The following is a 21,273-nucleotide window of genomic DNA, read 5'->3' as shown; positions in this document are numbered from 1 at the left end:
ACGTGGATTTCTACCAAACGACGTGCTAAGCATGCCGATGCTGCTCTTTTTAGCACCCGCGCACGGATTTGTGCGAAAACGCGTTTTAAGCACTGCACAGGCATCTTTTGGTAGACGCGGATGAAGTTTTCTGCAAAACCACAAGATGTGCATGCAAATGGTGCTTTTGGAAGAACGCGCACGTGGATTTCTACCAAACGACGTGCTAAGCATGCCGATGCTGCTCTTTTTAGCACCCGCGCACGGATTTGTGCGAAAACGCGTTTTAAGCATGCACATGCATCTTTTGGTAGACGCGGATGAAGTTTTCTGCAAAACCACAAGATGTGCATGCAAATGGTGCTTTTGGCAGAGCGCGCACGTGGATTTCTACCAAACGACGTGCTAAGCATGCCGATGCTGCTCTTTTTAGCACCCGCGCACGGATTTGTGCGAAAACGCGTTTTAAGCATGCACATGCATCTTTTGGTAGACGCGGATGAAGTTTTCTGCAAAACCACAAGATGTGCATGCAAATAGTGCTTTTGGCAGAACGCGCACGTGGATTTCTACCAAACGACGTGCTAAGCATGCCGATGCTGCTCTTTTTAGCACCCGCGCACGGATTTGTGCGAAAATGCGTTTTAAGCATGCACATGCATCTTTTGGTAGACGCGGATGAAGTTTTCTGCAAAACCACAAGATGTGCATGCAAATGGTGCTTTTGGCAGAACGCACACGTGGATTTCTACCAAACGACGTGCAAACATGCCGATGCTGCTCTTTTTAGCACCCGCGCACGGATTTGGGCGAAAACGCGTTTTAAGCATGCACATGCATCTTTTGGTAGACGCGGATGAAGTTTTCTGCAAAACCACAAGATGTGCATGCAAATGGTGCTTTTGGCAGAACGCGCACGTGGATTTCTACCAAACCACGTGCTAAGCATGCCGATGCTGCTCTTTTTAGCACCCGCGCACGGATTTGTGCGAAAACGCGTTTTAAGCATGCACATGCATCTTTTGGTAGACGCGGATGAAGTTTTCTGCAAAACCACAAGATGTGCATGCAAATGGTGCTTTTGGCAGAACGCGCACGTGGATTTCTACCAAACGACGCGCTAAGCATGCCGATGCTGCTCTTTTTAGCACCCGCGCACGGATTTGTGCGAAAACGCGTTTTAAGCATGCACATGCATCTTTTGGTAGACGCGGATGAAGTTTTCTGCAAAACCACAAGATGTGCATGCAAATGGTGCTTTTGGCAGAACGCGCACGTGGATTTCTACCAAACGACGTGCTAAGCATGCCGATGCTGCTCCTTTTAGCACCCGCGCACGGATTTGTGCGAAAACGCGTTTTAAGCATGCACATGCATCTTTTGGTAGACGCGGATGAAGTTTTCTGCAAAACCACAAGATGTGCATGCAAATGCTGCTTTTGGCAGAACGCGCACGTGGATTTCTACCAAACGACGTGCTAAGCATGCCGATGCTGCTCTTTTTAGCACCCGCGCACGGATTTGTGCGAAAACGCGTTTTAAGCATGCACATGCATCTTTTGGTAGACGCGGATGAAGTTTTCTGCAAAACCACAAGATGTGCTTGCAAATGATGCTTTTGGGAGAACGCGCACGTGGATTTCTACCAAACGACGTGCTAAGCATGCCGATGCTGCTCTTTTTAGCACCGGCGCACGGATTTGTGCGAAAACGCGTTTTAAGCATGCACATGCATCTTTTGGTAGACGCGGATGAAGTTTTCTGCAAAACCACAAGATGTGCATGCAAATGGTGCTTTTGGCAGAACGCGCACGTGGATTTCTACCAAACGACGTGCTAAGCATGCCGATGCTGCTCTTTTTAGCACCCGCGCACGGATTTGTGCGAAAACGCGTTTTAAGCATGCACATGCATCTTTTGGTAGACGCGGATGAAGTTTTCTGCAAAACCACAAGATGTGCGTGCAAATGGTGCTTTTGGCAGAACGCGCACGTGGATTTCTACCAAACGACGTGCTAAGCATGCCGATGCTGCTCTTTTTAGCACCCGCGCACGGATTTGTGCGAAAACGCGTTTTAAGCATGCACATGCATCTTTTGGTAGACGCGGATGAAGTTTTCTGCAAAACCACAAGATGTGCATGCAAATGGTGCTTTTTGCAGAACGCGCACGTGGATTTCTACCAAACGACGTGCTAAGCATGCCGATGCTGCTCTTTTGAGCACCCGCGCACGGATTTGTGCGAAAACGCGTTTTAAGCATGCACATGCATCTTTTGGTAGACGCGGATGAAGTTTTCTGCAAAACCACAAGATGTGCATGCAAATAGTGCTTTTGGCAGAACGCGCACGTGGATTTCTACCAAACGACGTGCTAAGCATGCCGATGCTGCTCTTTTTAGCACCCGCGCACGGATTTGTGCGAAAACGCGTTTTAAGCATGCACATGCATCTTTTGGTAGACGCGGATGAAGTTTTCTGCAAAACCACAAGATGTGCATGCAAATGGTGCTTTTGGCAGAACGCGCACGTGGATTTCTACCAAACGACGTGCTAAGCATGCCGATGCTGCTCTTTTTAGCACCCGCGCACGGATTTGTGCGAGAACGCGTTTTAAGCATGCACATGCATCTTTTGGTAGACGCGGATGTTTTCTGCAAAACCACAAGATGTGCATGCAAATGGTGCCTTTGGCAGAACGCGCACGTGGATTTCTACCAAACGACGTGCTAAGCATGCCGATGCTGCTTTTTTTAGCACCCGCGCACGGATTTGTGCGAAAACGCGTTTTAAGCATGCACATGCATCTTTTGGTAGACGCGGATGAAGTTTTCTGCAAAACCACAAGATGTGCATGCAAATGGTGCTTTTGGCAGAACGCGCACGTGGATTTCTACCAAACGACGTGCAAACATGCCGATGCTGCTCTTTTTAGCACCCGCGCACGGATTTGGGCGAAAACGCGTTTTAAGCATGCACATGCATCTTTTGGTAGACGCGGATGAAGTTTTCTGCAAAACCACAAGATGTGCATGCAAATGGTGCTTTTGGCAGAACGCGCACGTGGATTTCTACCAAACCACGTGCTAAGCATGCCGATGCTGCTCTTTTTAGCACCCGCGCACGGATTTGTGCGAAAACGCGTTTTAAGCATGCACATGCATCTTTTGGTAGACGCGGATGAAGTTTTCTGCAAAACCACAAGATGTGCATGCAAATGGTGCTTTTGGCAGAACGCGCACGTGGATTTCTACCAAACGACGCGCTAAGCATGCCGATGCTGCTCTTTTTAGCACCCGCGCACGGATTTGTGCGAAAACGCGTTTTAAGCATGCACATGCATCTTTTGGTAGACGCGGATGAAGTTTTCTGCAAAACCACAAGATGTGCATGCAAATGGTGCTTTTGGCAGAACGCGCACGTGGATTTCTACCAAACGACGTGCTAAGCATGCCGATGCTGCTCCTTTTAGCACCCGCGCACGGATTTGTGCGAAAACGCGTTTTAAGCATGCACATGCATCTTTTGGTAGACGCGGATGAAGTTTTCTGCAAAACCACAAGATGTGCATGCAAATGCTGCTTTTGGCAGAACGCGCACGTGGATTTCTACCAAACGACGCGCTAAGCATGCCGATGCTGCTCTTTTTAGCACCCGCGCACGGATTTGTGCGAAAACGCGTTTTAAGCATGCACATGCATCTTTTGGTAGACGCGGATGAAGTTTTCTGCAAAACCACAAGATGTGCATGAAAATGGTGCTTTTGGCAGAACGCGCACGTGGATTTCTACCAAACGACGTGCTAAGCATGCCGATGCTGCTCTTTTTAGCACCCGCGCACGGATTTGTGCGAAAACGCGTTTTAAGCACTGCACAGGCATCTTTTGGTAGACGCGGATGAAGTTTTCTGCAAAACCACAAGATGTGCATGCAAATGGTGCTTTTGGAAGAACGCGCACGTGGATTTCTACCAAACGACGTGCTAAGCATGCCGATGCTGCTCTTTTTAGCACCCGCGCACGGATTTGTGCGAAAACGCGTTTTAAGCATGCACATGCATCTTTTGGTAGACGCGGATGAAGTTTTCTGCAAAACCACAAGATGTGCATGCAAATGGTGCTTTTGGCAGAGCGCGCACGTGGATTTCTACCAAACGACGTGCTAAGCATGCCGATGCTGCTCTTTTTAGCACCCGCGCACGGATTTGTGCGAAAACGCGTTTTAAGCATGCACATGCATCTTTTGGTAGACGCGGATGAAGTTTTCTGCAAAACCACAAGATGTGCATGCAAATAGTGCTTTTGGCAGAACGCGCACGTGGATTTCTACCAAACGACGTGCTAAGCATGCCGATGCTGCTCTTTTTAGCACCCGCGCACGGATTTGTGCGAAAATGCGTTTTAAGCATGCACATGCATCTTTTGGTAGACGCGGATGAAGTTTTCTGCAAAACCACAAGATGTGCATGCAAATGGTGCTTTTGGCAGAACGCACACGTGGATTTCTACCAAACGACGTGCAAACATGCCGATGCTGCTCTTTTTAGCACCCGCGCACGGATTTGGGCGAAAACGCGTTTTAAGCATGCACATGCATCTTTTGGTAGACGCGGATGAAGTTTTCTGCAAAACCACAAGATGTGCATGCAAATGGTGCTTTTGGCAGAACGCGCACGTGGATTTCTACCAAACCACGTGCTAAGCATGCCGATGCTGCTCTTTTTAGCACCCGCGCACGGATTTGTGCGAAAACGCGTTTTAAGCATGCACATGCATCTTTTGGTAGACGCGGATGAAGTTTTCTGCAAAACCACAAGATGTGCATGCAAATGGTGCTTTTGGCAGAACGCGCACGTGGATTTCTACCAAACGACGCGCTAAGCATGCCGATGCTGCTCTTTTTAGCACCCGCGCACGGATTTGTGCGAAAACGCGTTTTAAGCATGCACATGCATCTTTTGGTAGACGCGGATGAAGTTTTCTGCAAAACCACAAGATGTGCATGCAAATGGTGCTTTTGGCAGAACGCGCACGTGGATTTCTACCAAACGACGTGCTAAGCATGCCGATGCTGCTCCTTTTAGCACCCGCGCACGGATTTGTGCGAAAACGCGTTTTAAGCATGCACATGCATCTTTTGGTAGACGCGGATGAAGTTTTCTGCAAAACCACAAGATGTGCATGCAAATGCTGCTTTTGGCAGAACGCGCACGTGGATTTCTACCAAACGACGTGCTAAGCATGCCGATGCTGCTCTTTTTAGCACCCGCGCACGGATTTGTGCGAAAACGCGTTTTAAGCATGCACATGCATCTTTTGGTAGACGCGGATGAAGTTTTCTGCAAAACCACAAGATGTGCATGCAAATGATGCTTTTGGGAGAACGCGCACGTGGATTTCTACCAAACGACGTGCTAAGCATGCCGATGCTGCTCTTTTTAGCACCGGCGCACGGATTTGTGCGAAAACGCGTTTTAAGCATGCACATGCATCTTTTGGTAGACGCGGATGAAGTTTTCTGCAAAACCACAAGATGTGCATGCAAATGGTGCTTTTGGCAGAACGCGCACGTGGATTTCTACCAAACGACGTGCTAAGCATGCCGATGCTGCTCTTTTTAGCACCCGCGCACGGATTTGTGCGAAAACGCGTTTTAAGCATGCACATGCATCTTTTGGTAGACGCGGATGAAGTTTTCTGCAAAACCACAAGATGTGCGTGCAAATGGTGCTTTTGGCAGAACGCGCACGTGGATTTCTACCAAACGACGTGCTAAGCATGCCGATGCTGCTCTTTTTAGCACCCGCGCACGGATTTGTGCGAAAACGCGTTTTAAGCATGCACATGCATCTTTTGGTAGACGCGGATGAAGTTTTCTGCAAAACCACAAGATGTGCATGCAAATGGTGCTTTTTGCAGAACGCGCACGTGGATTTCTACCAAACGACGTGCTAAGCATGCCGATGCTGCTCTTTTGAGCACCCGCGCACGGATTTGTGCGAAAACGCGTTTTAAGCATGCACATGCATCTTTTGGTAGACGCGGATGAAGTTTTCTGCAAAACCACAAGATGTGCATGCAAATGGTGCTTTTGGCAGAACGCGCCCGTGGATTTCTACCAAACGTCGTGCTAAGCATGCCGATGCTGCTCTTTTTAGCACCCGCGCACGGATTTGTGCGAAAACGCGTTTTAAGCATGCACATGCATCTTTGGTAGACGCGGATGAAGTTTTCTGCAAAACCACAAGATGTGCATGCAAATGGTGCTTTTGGCAGAATGCGCACGTGGATTTCTACCAAACGACGTGCTAAGCATGCCGATGCTGCTCTTTTTAGCACCCGCGCACGGATTTGTGCGAAAACGCGTTTTAAGCATGCACATGCATCTTTTGGTAGACGCGGATGAAGTTTTCTGCAAAACCACAAGATGTGCATGCAAATGGTGCTTTTGGCAGAACGCGCACGTGGATTTCTACCAAACGACGTGCTAAGCATGCCGATGCTGCTCTTTTTAGCACCCGCGCACGGATTTGTGCGAAAACGCGTTTTAAGCATGCACATGCATCTTTTGGTAGACGCGGATGAAGTTTTCTGCAAAACCACAAGATGTGCATGCAAATGGTGCTTTTGGCAGAACGCGCACGTGGATTTCTACCAAACGACGTGCTAAGCATGCCGATGCTGCTCTTTTTAGCACCCGCGCACGGATTTGTGCGAAAACGCGTTTTAAGCATGCACATGCATCTTTTGGTAGACGCGGATGAAGTTTTCTGCAAAACCACAAGATGTGCATGCAAATGGTGCTTTTGGCAGAACGCGCACGTGGATTTCTACCAAACGACGTGCTAAGCATGCCGATGCTGCTCTTTTTAGCACCCGCGCACGGATTTGTGCGAAAACGCGTTTTAAGCATGCACATGCATCTTTTTGTAGACGCGGATGAAGTTTTCTGCAAAACCACAAAATGTACATGCAAATGGTGCTTTTGGCAGAACGCGCACGTGGATTTCTACCAAACGACGTGCTAAGCATGCCGATGCTGCTCTTTTTAGCACCCGCGCACGGATTTGTGCGAAAACGCGTTTTAAGCATGCACATGCATCTTTTGGTAGACGCGGATGAAGTTTTCTGCAAAACCACTAGATGTGCATGCAAATGGTGCTTTTGGCAGAACGCGCACGTGGATTTCTACCAAACGACGTGCTAAGCATGCCGATGCTGCTCTTTTTAAACCCGCGCACGGATTTGTGCGAAAACGCGTTTTAGGCATGCACATGCATCTTTTGGTAGACGCGGATGAAGTTTTCTGCAAAACCACAAGATGTGCATGCAAATGGTGCTTTTGGCAGAACGCGCACGTGGATCTCTAACAAACGACGTGCTAAGCTTGCCGATGCTGCTCTTTTTAGCACCCGCGCACGGATTTGTGCGAAAACGCGTTTTAAGCATGCAAATGCATCTTTTGGTAGACGCGGATGAAGTTTTCTGCAAAACCACAAGATGTGCATGCAAATGGTGCTTTTGGCAGAACGCGCACGTGGATTTCTACCAAACGACGTGCTAAGCATGCCGATGCTGCTCTTTTTAGCACCCGCGCACGGATTTGTGCGAAAACGCGTTTTAAGCATGCAAATGCATCTTTTGGTAGACGCGGATGAAGTTTTCTGCAAAACCACAAGATGTGCATGCAAATGGTGCTTTTGGCAGAACGCACACGTGGATTTGTACCAAACGACGTGCTAAGCATGCCGATGCTGCTCTTTTTAGCACCCGCACACGGATTTGTGCGAAAACGCGTTTTAAGCATGCACATGCATCTTTTGGTAGACGCGGATGAAGTTTTCTGCAAAACCACAAGATGTGCATGCAAATGGTGCTTTTGGCAGAACGCGCACGTGAATTTCTACCAAACGACGTGCTAAGCATGCCGATGCTGCTCTTTTTAGCACCCGCGCACGGATTTGTGCGAAAACGCGTTTTAAGCATGCACATGCATCTTTTGGTAGACGCAGATGAAGTTTTCTGCAAAACCACAAGATGTGCATGCAAATGGTGCTTTTGGCAGAACGCGCACGTGGATTTCTACCAAACGACGTGCTAAGCATGCCGATGCTGCTCTTTTTAGCACCCGCGCACGGATTTGTGCGAAAACGCGTTTTAAGCATGCACATGCATCTTTTGGTAGACGCGGATGAAGTTTTCTGCAAAACCACAAGATGTGCATGCAAATGGTGCTTTTGGCAGAACGCGCACGTGGATTTCTACCAAACGACGTGCTAAGCATGCCGATGCTGCTCTTTTTAGCACCCGCGCACGGATTTGTGCGAAAACGCGTTTTAAGCATGCACATGCATCTTTTTGTAGACGCGGATGAAGTTTTCTGCAAAACCACAAGATGTGCATGCAAATGGTGCTTTTGGCAGAACGCGCACGTGGATTTCTACCAAACGACGTGCTAAGCATGCCGATGCTGCTCTTATTAGCACCCGCGCACGGATTTGTGCGGAAACGCGTTTTAAGCATGCACATGCATCTTTTGGTAGACGCGGATGAAGTTTTCTGCAAAACCACAAGATGTGCATGCAAATGGTGCTTTTGGCAGAACGCGCACGTGGATTTCTACCAAACGACGTGCTAAGCATGCCGATGCTGCTCTTTTTAGCACCCGCGCACGGATTTGTGCGAAAACGCGTTTTAAGCATGCACATGCATCTTTTGGTAGACGCGGATGAAGTTTTCTGCAAAACCACAAGATGTGCATGCAAATGGTGCTTTTGGCAGAACGCGCACGTGGATTTCTACCAAACGACGTGCTAAGCATGCCGATGCTGCTCTTTTTAGCACCCGCGCACGGATTTGTGCGAAAACGCGTTTTAAGCATGCACATGCATCTTTTGGTAGACGCGGATGAAGTTTTCTGCAAAACCACAAGATGTGCATGCAAATGGTGCTTTTGGCAGAACGCGCACGTGGATTTCTACCAAACGACGTGCTAAGCATGCCGATGCTGCTCTTTTTAGCACCCGCGCACGGATTTGTGCGAAAACGCGTTTTAAGCATGCACATGCATCTTTTGGTAGACGCGGATGAAGTTTTCTGCAAAACCACAAGATGGGCATGCAAATGGTGCTTTTGGCAGAACGCGCACGTGGATTTCTACCAAACGACGTGTTAAGCATGCCGATGCTGCTCTTTTTAGCACCCGCGCAAGGATTTGTGCGAAAACGCGTTTTAAGCATGCACATGCATCTTTTGGTAGACGCGGATGAAGTTTTCTGCAAAACCACAAGATGTGCATGCAAATGGTGCTTTTGGCAGAACGCGCACGTGGATTTCTACCAAACGACGTGCTAAGCATGCCGATGCTGCTCTTTTTAGCACCCGCGCACGGATTTGTGCGAAAATGCGTTTTAAGCATGCACATGCATCTTTTTGTAGACGCGGATGAAGTTTTCTGCAAAACCACAAGATGTGCATGCAAATGGTGCTTTTGGCAGAACGCGCACGTGGATTTCTACCAAACGACGAGCTAAGCATGCCGATGCTGCTCTTTTTAGCACCCGCGCACGGATTTGTGCGAAAACGCGTTTTAAGCATGCACATGCATCTTTTGGTAGACGCGGATTAAGTTTTCTGCAAAACCACAAGATGTGCATGCGAATGGTGCTTTTGGCAGAACGCGCACGTGGATTTCTACCAAACGACGTGCTAAGCGTGGCGATGCTGCTCTTTTTAGCACCCGCGCACGGATTTGTGCGAAAACGCGTTTTAAGCATGCACATGCATCTTTTGGTAGACGCGGATGAAGTTTTCTGCAAAACCACAAGATGTGCATGGAAATGGTGCTTTTGGCAGAACGCGCACGTGGATTTCTACCAAACGACGTGCTAAGCATGCCGATGCTGCTCTTTTTATCACCCGCGCACGGATTTGTGCGAAAACGCGTTTTAAGCATGCACATGCATCGTTTGGTAGACGCGGATGAAGTTTTCGGCAAAACCACAAGATGTGCATGCAAATGGTGCTTTTGGCAGAACGCGCACGTGGATTTCTACCAAACGATGTGCTAAGCATGCCGATGCTGCTCTTTTTAGCACCCGCGCACGGATTTGTGCGAAAACGCGTTTTAGGCATGCACATGCATCTTTTGGTAGACGCGGATGAAGTTTTCTGCAAAACCACAAGATGTGCATGCAAATGGTGCTTTTGGCAGAACGCGCACGTGGATTTCGACCAAACGACGTGCTAAGCATGCCGATGCTGCTCTTTTTAGCACCCGCGCACGGATTAGTACGAAAACGCGTTTTAAGCATGCACATGCATCTTTTGGTAGACGCGGATGAAGTTTTCTGCAAAACCACAAGATGTGCATGCAAATGGTGCTTTTGGCAGAACGCGCACGTGGATTTCTACCAAACGACGTGCTAAGCATGCCGATGCTGCTCTTTTTAAACCCGCGCACGGATTTGTGGGAAAACGCGTTTTAAGCATGCACATGCATCTTTTGGTAGACGCGGATGAAGTTTTCTGCAAAACCACAAGATGTGCATGCAAATGGTGCTTTTGGCAGAACGCGCACGTGGATTTCTACCAAACGACGTGCTAAGCATGCCGATGCTGCTCTTTTTAGCACCCGCGCACGGATTTGTGCGAAAACGCGTTTTAAGCATGCACATGCATCTTTTGGTAGACGCGGATGAAGTTTTCTGCAAAACCACAAGATGTGCATGGAAATGGTGCTTTTGGCAGAACGCGCACGTGGATTTCTACCAAACGACGTGCTAAGCATGCCGATGCTGCTCTTTTTAGCACCCGCGCACGGATTTGTGCGAGAACACGTTTTAAGCATGCACATGCATCTTTTGGTAGACGCGGATGTTTTCTGCAAAACCACAAGATGTGCATGCAAATGGTGCTTTTGGCAGAACGCGCACGTGGATTTCTACGAAACGACGTGCTAAGCATGCCGATGCTGCTTTTTTTAGCACCCGCGCACGGATTTACGCGAAAACGCGTTTTAAGCATGCACATGCATCTTTTGGTAGACGCGGATGAAGTTTTCTGCAAAACCACAAGATGTGCATGCAAATGGTGCTTTTGGCAGAACGCGCACGTGGATTTCTACCAAACGACGTGCAAACATGCCGATGCTGCTCTTTTTAGCACCCGCGCACGGATTTGGGCGAAAACGCGTTTTAAGCATGCACATGCATCTTTTGGTAGACGCGGATGAAGTTTTCTGCAAAACCACAAGATGTGCATGCAAATGGTGCTTTTGGCAGAACGCGCACGTGGATTTCTACCAAACGACGTGCTAAGCATGCCGATGCTGCTCTTTTTAGCACCCGTGCACGGATTTGTGCGAAAACGCGTTTTAAGCATGCACATGCATCTTTTGGTAGACGCGGATGAAGTTTTCTGCAAAACCACAAGATGTGCATGCAAATGGTGCTTTTGGCAGAACGCGCACGTTGATTTCTACCAAACGACGTGCTAAGCATGCCGATGCTGCTCTTTTTAGCACCCGCGCACGGATTTGGGCGAAAACGCGTTCTAAGCATGCACATGCATCTTTTGGTAGACGCGGATGAAGTTTTCTGCAAAACCACAAGATGTGCATGCAAATGGTGCTTTTGGCAGAACGCGCACGTGGATTTTTACCAAACGACGTGCTAAGCATGCCTATGCTGCTCTTTTTAGCACCCGCGCACGGATTTGTGCGAAAACGCGTTTTAAGCATTCACATGCATCTTTTGGTAGACGCGGACGAAGTTTTCTGCAAAACCACAAGATGTGCATGCAAATGGTGCTTTTGGCAGAACGTGCACGTGGATTTCAACCAAACCACGTGCTAAGCATGCCGATGCTGCTCTTTTTAGCACCCGCGCACGGATTTGTGCGAAAACACGTTTTAAGCATGCACATGCATCGTTTGGTAGACGCGGATGAAGTTTTCTGCAAAACCACAAGATGTGCATGCAAATGGTGCTTTTGGCAGAACGCGCACGTGGATTTCTACCAAACGACGTGCTAAGCATGCCGATGCTGCTCTTTTTAGCACCCGCGCACGGATTTGTGCGAAAACGCGTTTTAAGCATGCACATGCATCTTTTGGTAGACGCGGATGAAGTTTTCTGCAAAACCACAAGATGTGCATGCAAATGGTGCTTTTGGCAGAACGCGCACGTGGATTTCTACCAAACGACGCGCTAAGCATGCCGATGCTGCTCTTTTTAAACCCGCGCACGGATTTGTGCGAAAACGCGTTTTAAGCATGCACATGCATCTTTTGGTAGACGCGGATGAAGTTTTCTGCAAAACCACAAGATGTGCATGCAAATGGTGCTTTTGGCAGAACGCGCACGTGGATTTCTACCAAACGACGTGCTAAGCATGCCGATGCTGCTCTTTTTAGCACCCGCGCACGGATTTGTGCGAAAACGCGTTTTAAGCATGCACATGCATCTTTTGGTAGACGCGGATGAAGTTTTCTGCAAAACCACAAGATGTGCATGCAAATGGTGCTTTTGGCAGAACGCGCACGTGGATTTCTACCAAACGACGTGCTAAGCATGCCGATGCTGCTCTTTTTAGCACCCGCGCACGGATTTGTGCGAAAACGCGTTTTAAGCATGCACATGCATCTTTTTGTAGACGCGGATGAAGTTTTCTGCAAAACCACAAGATGTGCATGCAAATGGTGCTTTTGGCAGAACGCGCACGTGGATTTCTACCAAACGACGTGCTAAGCATGCCGATGCTGCTCTTTTTAGCACCCGCGCACGGATTTGTGCGAAAACGCGTTTTAGGCATGCACATGCATCTTTTGGTAGACGCGGATGAAGTTTTCTGCAAAACCACAAGATGTGCATGCAAATGGTGCTTTTGGCAGAACGCGCACGTGGATTTCTACCAAACGACGTGCTAAGCATGCCGATGCTGCTCTTTTTAAACCCGCGCACGGATGTGTGCGAAAACGCGTTTTAGGCATGCACATGCATCTTTTGGTAGACGCGGATGAAGTTTTCTGCAAAACCACAAGATGTGCATGCAAATGGTGCTTTTGGCAGAACGCGCACATGGATTTCTACCAAACGACGTGCTAAGCTCTCCGATGCTGCTCTTTTTAGCACCCGCGCACGGATTTGTGCGAAAACGCGTTTTAGGCATGGAAATGCATCTTTTGGTAGACACGGATGAAGTTTTCTGCAAAACCACAAGATGTGCATGCAAATGGTGCTTTTGGCAGAACGCGCACGTGGATTTCTACCAAACGACGTGCTAAGCCTGCCGATGCTGCTCTCTTTAGCACCCGCGCACGGATTTGTGCGAAAACGCGTTTTAAGCATGCAAATGCATCTTTTGGTAGACGCGGATGAAGTTTTCTGCAAAACCACAAGATGTGCATGCAAATGGTGCTTTTGGCAGAACGCGCACATGGATTTCTACCAAACAACGTGCTAAGCATGCCGATGCTGCTCTTTTTAGCACCCGCGCACGGATTTGTGCGAAAACGCGTTTTAAGCATGCACATGCATCTTTTGGTAGACGCGGATGAAGTTTTCTGCAAAACCACAAGATGTGCATGCAAATGGTTCTTTTGGCAGAACGCGCACGTGGATTTCTACCAAACGACGTGCTAAGCATGCCGATGCTGCTCTTTTTAGCACCCGCGCACGGATTTGTGCGAAAACGCGTTTTAAGCATGCACATGCATCTTTTGGTAGACGCGGATGAAGTTTTCTGCAAAACCACAAGATGTGCATGCAAATGGTGCTTTTGGCAGAACGCGCACGTGGATTTCTACCAAACGACGTGCTAAGCATGCCGATGCTGCTCTTTTTAGCACCCGCGCACGGATTTGTGCGAAAATGCGTTTTAAGCATGCACATGCATCTTTTTGTAGACGCGGATGAAGTTTTCTGCAAAACCACAAGATGTGCATGCAAATGGTGCTTTTGGCAGAACGCGCACGTGAATTTCTACCAAACGACGTGCTAAGCATGCCGATGCTGCTCTTTTTAGCACCCGCGCATGGATTTGTGCGAAAACGCGTTTTAAGCATGCACATGCATCTTTTGGTAGACGCGGATGAAGTTTTCTGCAAAACCACAAGATGTGCATGCAAATGGTGCTTTTGGCAGAACACGCACGTAGATTTCTACCGAACGACGTGCTAAACATGCCGATGCTGCTCTTTTTAGCACCCGCGCACGAATTTGTGCGAAAACGCGTTTTAAGCATGCACATGCATCTTTTGGTAGACGCGGATGAAGTTTTCTGCAAAACCACAAGATGTGCATGCAAATGGTGCTTTTGGCAGAACGCGCACGTGGATTTCTACCAAACGACGTGCTAAGCATGCCGATGCTGCTCTTTTTAGCACCCGCGCACGGATTTGTGCGAAAACGCGTTTTATGCTTGCACATGCATCTTTTGGTAGACGCGGATGAAGTTTTCTGCAAAACCACAAGATGTGCATGCAAATGGTGCTTTTGGCAGAACGCGCACGTGGATTTCTACCAAACGACGTGCTAAGCATGCCGATGCTGCTCTTTTTAGCACCCGCGCACGGATTTGTGCGAAAACGCGTTTTAAGCATGCACATGCATCTTTTGGTAGACGCGGATGAAGTTTTCTGCAAAACCACAAGATGTGCATGCAAATGGTGCTTTTGGCAGAACGCGCAGGTGAATTTCTACCAAACGACGTGCTAAGCATGCCGATGCTGCTCTTTTTAGCACCCGTGCACGGATTTGTGCGAAAACGCGTTTTAAGCATGCACATGCATCTTTTGGTAGACGCGGATGAAGTTTTCTGCAAAACCACAAGATGTGCATGCAAATGGTGCTTTTGGCAGAACGCGGACGTGGATTTCTACCAAACGACGTGCTAAGCATGCCGATGCTGCTCTTTTTAGCACCCGCGCACGGATTTGTGCGAAAACGCGTTTCAAGCACGCACATGCATCTTTTGGTAGACGCGGATGAAGTTTTCTGCAAAACCACAAGATGTGCATGCAAATGCTGCTTTTGGCAGAACGCGCACGTGGATTTCTACCAAACGACGTGCTATGCATGCCGATGCTGCTCTTTTTAGCACCCGCGCACGGATTTGTGCGAAAACGCGTTTTAAGCATGCACATGCATCTTTTGGTAGACGCGGATGAAGTTTTCTGCAAAACCACAAGATGTGCATGCAAATGGTGCTTTTGGCAGAACGCGCACGTGGATTTCTACCAAACGACGTGCTAAGCATGCCGATGCTGCTCTCTTTAGCACCCGCGCACGGATTTGTGCGAAAACGCGTTTTAAGCATGCACATGCATCTTTTGGTAGACGCGGATGAAGGTTTCTGCAAAACCACAAGATGTGCATGCAAATGGTGCTTTTGGCAGAACGCGCACGTGGATTTCTAGCAAACGACGTGCTAAGCATGCCGATGCTGCTCTTTTTAGCACCCGCGCAAGGATTTGTGCGAAAACGCGTTTTAAGCATGCACATGCATCTTTTGGTAGACGCGGATGAAGTTTTCTGCAAAACCACAAGATGTGCATGCAAATGGTGCTTTTGGCAGAACGCGCACGTGGATTTCTACCAAACGACGTGCTAAGCATGCCGATGCTGCTCTTTTTAGCACCCGCGCACGGATTTGTGCGAAAACGCGTTTTAAGCATGCACATGCATCTTTTGGTAGACGCGGATGAAGTTTTCTGCAAAACCACAATATGTGCATGCAAATGGTGCTTTTGGCAGAACGCGCACGTGGATTTCTACCAAACGATGTGCTAAGCATGCCGATGCTGCTCTTTTTAGCCCCCGCGCACGGATTTGTGCGAAAACGCGTTTTAAGCATGCACATGCATCTTTTGGTAGACGCGGATGAAGTTTTCTGCAAAACCACAATATGTGCATGCAAATGGTGCTTTTGGCAGAACGCGCACATGGATTTCTACCAAACGACGTGCTAAGCATGCCGATGCTGCTCTTTTTAGCACCCGCGCACGGATTTGTGCGAAAACACGTTTTAAGCATGCACATGCATCTTTTGGTAGACGCGGATGAAGTTTTCTGCAAAACCACAAGATGTGCATGCAAATGGTGCTTTTGGCAGAACGCGCACGTGGATTTCTACCAAACGACGTGCTAAGCATGCCGATGCTGCTCTTTTTAGCACCCGCGCACGGATTTGTGCGAAAACGCGTTTTAAGCATGCACATGCATCTTTTGGTAGACGCGGATGAAGTTTTCTGCAAAACCACAAGATGTGCATGCAAATGGTGCTTTTGGCAGAACGCGCACGTGGATTTCTACCAAACGACGTGCTAAGCATGCCGATGCTGCTCTTTTTAGCACCCGCGCACGGATTTGTGCGAAAACGCGTTTTAAGCATGCACATGCATCTTTTGGTAGGCGCGGATGACGTTTTCTGCAAAAGCACAAGATGTGCATGCAAATGGTGCTTTTGGCAGAACGCGCACGTGGATGTCTACCAAACGACGTGCTAAGCATGCCGATGCTGCTCTTTTTAGCACCCGCGCACGGATTTGTGCGAAAACGCGTTTTAAGCATGCACATGCATCTTTTGGTAGACGCGGATGAAGTATTCTGCAAAACCACAAGATGTGCATGCAAATGGTGCTTTTGGCAGAACGCGCACGTGGATTTCTACCAAACGACGTGCTAAGCATGCCGATGCTGCTCTTTTTAGCACCCGCGCACGGATTTGTGCGAAAACGCGTTTTAAGCATGCACATGCATCTTTTGGTAGACGCGGATGAAGTTTTCTGCAAAACCACAAGATGTGCATGCAAATGGTGCTTTTGGCAGAACGCGCACGTGGATTTCTACCAAACGACGTGCTAAGCATGCCGATGCTGCTCTTTTTAGCACCCGCGCACGGATTTGTGCGAAAACGCGTTTTAAGCATGCACATGCATCTTTTGGTAGACGCGGATGAAGTTTTCTGCAAAACCACAAGATGTGCATGCAAATGGTGCTTTTGGCAGAACGCGCACGTGGATTTCTACCAAACGACGTGCTAAGCATGCCGATGCTGCTCTTTTTAGCACCCGCGCACGGATTTGTGCGAAAACGCGTTTTAAGCATGCACATGCATCTTTTGGTAGGCGCGGATGACGTTTTCTGCAAAAGCACAAGATGTGCATGCAAATGGTGCTTTTGGCAGAACGCGCACGTGGATTTCTACCAAACGACGTGCTAAGCATGCCGATGCTGCTCTTTTTAGCACCCGCGCACGGATTTGTGCGAAAACGCGTTTTAAGCATGCACATGCATCTTTTGGTAGACGCGGATGAAGTTTTCTGGAAAACCACAAGATGTGCATGCAAATGGTGCTTTTGGCAGAATGCGCACGTGGATTTCTACCAAACGACGTGCTAAGCATGCCGATGCTGCTCTTTTTAGCACCCGCGCACGGATTTGTGCGAAAACGCGTTTTAAGCATGCACATGCATCTTTTGGTAGGCGCGGATGACGTTTTCTGCAAAAGCACAAGATGTGCATGCAAATGGTGCTTTTGGCAGAACGCGCACGTGGATTTCTACCAAACGACGTGCTAAGCATGCCGATGCTGCTCTTTTTAGCACCCGCGCACGGATTTGTGCGAAAACGCGTTTTAAGCATGCACATGCATCTTTTGGTAGACGCGGATGAAGTATTCTGCAAAACCACAAGATGTGCATGCAAATGGTGCTTTTGGCAGAACGCGCACGTGGATTTCTAGCAAACGACGTGCTAAGCATGCCGATGCTGCTCTTTTTAGCACCCGCGCACGGATTTGTGCGAAAACGCGTTTTAAGCATGCACATGCATCTTTTGGTAGACGCGGATGAAGTTTTCTGCAAAACCACAAGATGTGCATGCAAATGGTGCTTTTGGCAGAACGCGCACGTGGATTTCTACCAAACGACGTGCTAAGCATGCCGATGCTGCTCTTTTTAGCACCCGCGCACGGATTTGTGCGAAAACGCGTTTTAAGCATGCACATGCATCTTTTGGTAGACGCGGATGAAGTTTTCTGCAAAACCACAAGATGTGCATGCAAATGGTGCTTTTGGCAGAACGCGCACGTGGATTTCTAGCAAACGACGTGCTAAGCATGCCGATGCTGCTCTTTTTAGCACCCGCGCACGGATTTGTGCGAAAACGCGTTTTAAGCATGCACATGCATCTTTTGGTAGACGCGGATGAAGTTTTCTGCAAAACCACAAGATGTGCATGCAAATGGTGCTTTTGGCAGAACGCGCACGTGGATTTCTACCAAACGACGTGCTAAGCATGCCGATGCTGCTCTTTTTAGCACCCGCGCACGGATTTGTGCGAAAACGCGTTTTAAGCATGCACATGCATCTTTTGGTAGGCGCGGATGACGTTTTCTGCAAAAGCACAAGATGTGCTTGCAAATGGTGCTTTTGGCAGAACGCGCACGTGGATTTCTACCAAACGACGTGCTAAGCATACCGATGCTGCTCTTTTTAGCACCCGCGCACGGATTTGTGCGAAAACGCGTTTTAAGCATGCACATGCATCTTTTGGTAGACGCGGATGAAGTTTTCTGCAAAACCACAATATGTGCATGCAAATGGTGCTTTTGGCAGAACGCGCACGTGGATTTCTACCAAACGACGTGCTAAGCATGCCGATGCTGCTCTTTTTAGCACCCGCGCACGGATTTGTGCGAAAACGCGTTTTAAGCATGCACATGCATCTTTTGGTAGACGCGGATGAAGTTTTCTGCAAAACCACAAGATGTGCATGCAAATGGTGCTTTTGGCAGAACGCGCACGTGGATTTCTACCAAACGACGTGCTAAGCATGCCGATGCTGCTCTTTTTAGCACCCGCGCACGGATTTGTGCGAAAACGCGTTTTAAGCATGCACATGCATCTTTTGGTAGGCGCGGATGACGTTTTCTGCAAAAGCACAAGATGTGCATGCAAATGGTGCTTTTGGCAGAACGCGCACGTGGATTTCTACCAAACGACGTGCTAAGCATGCCGATGCTGCTCTTTTTAGCACCCGCGCACGTATTTGTGCGAAAACGCGTTTTAAGCATGCACATGCATCTTTTGGTAGACGCGGATGAAGTTTTCTGCAAAACCACAAGATGTGCATGCAAATGGTGCTTTTGGCAGAACGCGCACGTGGATTTCTACCAAACGACGTGCTAAGCATGCCGATGCTGCTCTTTTTAGCACCCGCGCACGGATTTGTGCGAAAACGCGTTTTAAGCATGCACATGCATCTTTTGGTAGGCGCGGATGACGTTTTCTGCAAAAGCACAAGATGTGCATGCAAATGGTGCTTTTGGCAGAACGCGCACGTGGATTTCTACCAAACGACGTGCTAAGCATGCCGATGCTGCTCTTTTTAGCACCCGCGCACGGATTTGTGCGAAAACGCGTTTTAAGCATGCACATGCATCTTTTGGTAGACGCGGATGAAGTATTCTGCAAAACCACAAGATGTGCATGCAAATGGTGCTTTTGGCAGAACGCGCACGTGGATTTCTAGCAAACGACGTGCTAAGCATGCCGATGCTGCTCTTTTTAGCACCCGCGCATGGATTTGTGCGAAAACGCGTTTTAAGCATGCACATGCATCTTTTGGTAGACGCGGATGAAGTTTTCTGCAAAACCACAAGATGTGCATGCAAATGGTGCTTTTGGCAGAACGCGCACGTGGATTTCTACCAAACGACGTGCTAAGCATGCCGATGGTGCTCTTTTTAGCACCGGCGCACGGATTTGTGCGAAAACGCGTTTTAAGCATGCACATGCATCTTTTGGTAGACGCGGATGAAGTTTTCTGCAAAACCACAAGATGTGCATGCAAATGGTGCTTTTGGCAGAACGCGCACGTGGATTTCTACCAAACGACGCGCTAAGCATGCCGATGCTGCTCTTTTTAGCACCCGCGCACGGATTTGTGCGAAAACGCGTTTTAAGCATGCACATGCATCTTTTGGTAGACGCGGATGAAGTATTCTGCAAAACCACAAGATGTGCATGCAAATGGTGCTTTTGGCAGAACGCGCACGTGGATTTCTAGCAAACGACGTGCTAAGCATGCCGATGCTGCTCTTTTTAGCACCCGTGCAAGGATTTGTGCGAAAACGCGTTTTAAGCATGCACATGCATCTTTTGGTAGACGCGGATGAAGTTTTCTGCAAAACCACAAGATGTGCATGCAAATGGTGCTTTTGGCAGAACGCGCACGTGGATTTCTACCAAACGACGTGCTAAGCATGCCGATGCTGCTCTTTTTAGCACCCGCGCACGGATTTGTGCGAAAACGCGTTTTAAGCATGCACATGCATCTTTTGGTAGACGCGGATGAAGTTTTCTGCAAAACCACAAGATGTGCATGCAAATGGTGCTTTTGGCAGAACGCGCACGTGGATTTCTAGCAAACGACGTGCTAAGCATGCCGATGCTGCTCTTTTTAGCAGCCGCGCAAGGATTTGTGCGAAAACGCGTTTTAAGCATGCACATGCATCTTTTGGTAGACGCGGATGAAGTTTTCTGCAAAACCACAAGATGTGCATGCAAATGGTGCTTTTGGCAGAACGCGCACGTGGATTTCTACCAAACGACGTGCTAAGCATGCCGATGCTGCTCTTTTTAGCACCCGCGCACGGATTTGTGCGAAAACGCGTTTTAAGCATGCACATGCATCTTTTGGTAGACGCGGATGAAGTTTTCTGCAAAACCACAATATGTGCATGCAAATGGTGCTTTTGGCAGAACGCGCACGTGGATTTCTACCAAACGATGTGCTAAGCATGCCGATGCTGCTCTTTTTAGCCCCCGCGCACGGATTTGTGCGAAAACGCGTTTTAAGCATGCACATGCATCTTTTGGTAGACGCGGATGAAGTTTTCTGCAAAACCACAATATGTGCATGCAAATGGTGCTTTTGGCAGAACGCGCACGTGGATTTCTACCAAACGACGTGCTAAGCATGCCGATGCTGCTCTTTTTAGCACCCGCGCACGGATTTGTGCGAAAACGCGTTTTAAGCATGCACATGCATCTTTTGGTAGACGCGGATGAAGTTTTCTGCAAAACCACAATATGTGCATGCAAATGGTGCTTTTGGCTGAACGCGCACGTGGATTTCTACCAAACGACGTGCTAAGCATGCCGATGCTGCTCTTTTTAGCACCCGCGCACGGATTTGTGCGAAAACGCGTTTTAAGCATGCACATGCATCTTTTGGTAGACGCGGATGAAGTTTTCTGCAAAACCACAAGATGTGCATGCAAATGGTGCT

The sequence above is a fragment of the Dermacentor andersoni genome, unplaced genomic scaffold (genome assembly GCF_023375885.2).
Source record: "Dermacentor andersoni unplaced genomic scaffold, qqDerAnde1_hic_scaffold ctg00000062.1, whole genome shotgun sequence".
NCBI lineage: Eukaryota > Metazoa > Arthropoda > Arachnida > Ixodida > Ixodidae > Dermacentor > Dermacentor andersoni.
The sequence above is the reverse complement of the archived record's forward strand: the minus strand, read 5'-3'. Positions refer to the sequence as shown.